This window comes from Chiloscyllium punctatum, chromosome 15, assembly GCF_047496795.1.
Source record: "Chiloscyllium punctatum isolate Juve2018m chromosome 15, sChiPun1.3, whole genome shotgun sequence".
Classification (NCBI taxonomy): Eukaryota; Metazoa; Chordata; class Chondrichthyes; order Orectolobiformes; family Hemiscylliidae; genus Chiloscyllium; species Chiloscyllium punctatum.
Genome location: NC_092753.1, coordinates 5,565,917 through 5,568,935, shown reverse-complemented (window position 1 = coordinate 5,568,935; position 3,019 = coordinate 5,565,917). Strand labels below are relative to the sequence as shown.

Sequence of the window (3,019 nt, the reverse complement as noted above, 5' to 3'; positions counted from 1 at the left end):
CTGTGTAAGAGAATAATGAGAATTATTAATGTGACATTATAAGTATCCATAATCAACTTGCTGAACCCACAGGGCAGTATAAAAATAGTTCAGTAAGCTATTCTGGATAACTTTTCTTTCCTCCACCTATCTCTATCAGAAACCATTAATCTTAGGCATCTCTACTATTCAGAATCACAATCAGGCATCATTCTTTGAAAATATATAAGTTAAACAAGTTCCTCTTCCTCACTCTTCTCCCAACTCCCAAAAACAAACAAAAATTAAAGCATACTTATCAAAATTCAAACTAATTTACTTATAATGGTGCATGCTTCCGACTTTAAAACTATGCCCTGTGATTCTGACTTTTTCAGAAGTCATTCATATTAATTCTATATTCACAAGAGCATACCCTGTGGGTGCAACAGTACCATGTTTTGTGCCCAAACCTAGCCTGTTGATCATAGTACTTTAATCTTTGTGGCCAGAACACATGAAAAATCAAAGACATGGTTTGACTTGAACTGCTTGACAAATAACGTTTTTTTTTAAAATTACCTTAATGTAACAGACTAAAAACGGTTACTTTCTTACCTCAACAATTCATCTTATGACTCAAGTGAGACCATTAATTGTCCAGAAACATTGCTATTCAAATCAGGACGAATACCCTCAGCTTACTATTCCAAACTTTGATCAACTGCAGCTTTTACCATCCTTTTCACAGTCGGAAAGGTATCCAAATCCTTCCAACATGACAACATAACTGACCACTCATTGCCATTTGTGACCAAACCTACTTGCGTTAGCTTTGTCTAGGTGTATTTTCAACTAAAAAAAACTTTGGCTTCAATGTCCAACATTGAAATTAATTTTCTCAAAGTCTGCAAAAAAAAGATTTTTAAGATTACAAGTGGCCTTCCTTGCCATTTTTGGCTTCAGCATTATGTCAATACTCATTAGTACCCCCAACGGAATAACTGCTAAACACAATCAGCTGGTTCACTTTACCAAAGGCTAACCTCCTGAGAACCCTTTCCTTTCCTCTTACTGTTCTGCACCAGTCTACCACTGGCCCCATCTGCAAACGCAGTGTGACTCACCAAAATCTTAAAGAATCCCTCACTCAAAAGGCTCACAAATCTTTTCCCAGAAACCTGACTGATGGACAAGGACTCCTTCCTCTCTGACGCCTCCTGACTCATTTTACATTCCAGAAACTAAAGCAAAGCTCTCAGGTCATTTTTAACCTTATTGGTGTCTGCCCCTTGTGTGTGGCAACTTCAGTCAGCTCACCCTTTTCTAGTCTTTCAGGGAAATTAACTGTCCCCTGCATACCATTTTTTTTGGAGTTGCTGTTAGATTGCTCAACTCTTTGACAATCTCCCACAGAAACCAACTTTCCTACAAAAAGTGTACCACCTACCCTTCTACCAATGCCCTCAGTTCTACCAAACCATTCAATACATCTCAGCCGGTCAAAAGAAAGTGTAAAATCTTGGAACCCGTAATACAACTATACCGATCAATAATATACCTGTGGAAGAATTATAAAAGAGCTTCTGTCATACCAATCACAAAGTTCCTTGCACAGCTGTCTCTCATGACTAGTGACCAATTTATGATATGCACACTGATGTACTGTGCAGCACTCAGATGGGAGGACAAACCATTGGGTTACCCAGATACAACAGACTCTCATTGAGACGACACAAGATGACAGCAAGGCTCAATTTTAAGGATTCCAACCAGAAAGGCTGGAGCCTGAACCAGTTGGAGAACGGCACAAAATCCTCATGATGTAAAGAGTCTATCAGCCTCCTCAAATCAAGTTGCTAGTCATCTGCTTCATGTAATAAGGACAGAGGTTTTTTTTCCCCAAGTATTAATCTGTAATGAACTGAAAAAAAAAGAGGGGGCTGGCACAAGCAGAGTACAGTGGTCACAAACCCTTCAAAATCTACATAACTGCAGAAAGCATTAAGAGGCGAAAATGTGGAAAAGGAGGAGGATGTGACAACAGCACACCAGAATTCTCCAGCTTCATGCTCCTGCCTGGTTGACTTGTTCTACACCAGAATCCACTGCTTAAACTGGTCAGAGGCAAGCCAAAAACGATTGCAATTCCAAAACCTCAATGTTCACTAATTTCACTACTTTCTGCTTGCCTTCAGATCTTTAAGCATCTGTCCTCCAATGCACAGCTCTGGAAATAGATATCAACCAAATCTATTTCTGTTAAGTGGCACTGCAAGTGATCAAGTTCTGTTATTTCACCACCAACACTGAAATGGCTTCCAGAAGAAAATGACAGATAAGCAACTGAATGGCTCTGTGCCTGCTCCTTATACAAGTCCAGATTTGTTCCAACCCAGTCATTGAAACATTCCTGTGCAACAGAAGATTTAGTTAACTTTGGTCAATGGTGAAATGCATTGAGAAGACTTGTCAATAGCCCACTGCAGGGCTCAATCTCTGCACTTCTCTACCACTTTGTGATGACCTGTTCAATCTACTCGCTGCCAGCTTTCCATCTCAGTGCTTTTTAGAGTAACCTCCTGAACAAGGTCAATCACCACACATTCATTTACAAGGACTGGGAAATCTAAGAAGGCACAAGTTCCTTACAACAAACTCCATCTGTAGCATGGCAAGCTGTGAACTAGTGAGGGAGGGATGCTTATTAAACAGGTTCATGAGCAGTCAGGGCACATGTACAGCTAAGACATCAATACAACCCCCAACCACTTCTGGAGAGACATAAGGAATGCTGCATATTACCAAGGGGTGCTCACTCCCCAGATTAATCACCTTAGACACAGGAAATGTGTAAACTATGGCTCTGTTTTGGGAATTGCACTCACTAAGTACATCCAAGCTTGCTGCCCAATACAATTCCTGGAAAAACTGCAACGGTATACTTTTCAAAGACAGTTAGCCCATTTAGTTTCCTGGACAGCAGTTCAGTATTGTCTGGAGGAAGTGTTACTCAAAATTCACACAGTTTAAATACATGCAAAAGCATATACTTAAGATG

General features: G+C 40.0%; 1 protein-coding gene across 2 annotated transcripts in view; it reads right to left on the bottom strand.

Annotated features, from left to right (window-relative positions):
• The window catches only part of LOC140486000 (integrator complex subunit 6-like), a 109,590-nt gene that overhangs the window by 845 nt on the left and 105,726 nt on the right, over positions 1 to 3,019 (bottom strand). The window lies entirely within an intron of this gene.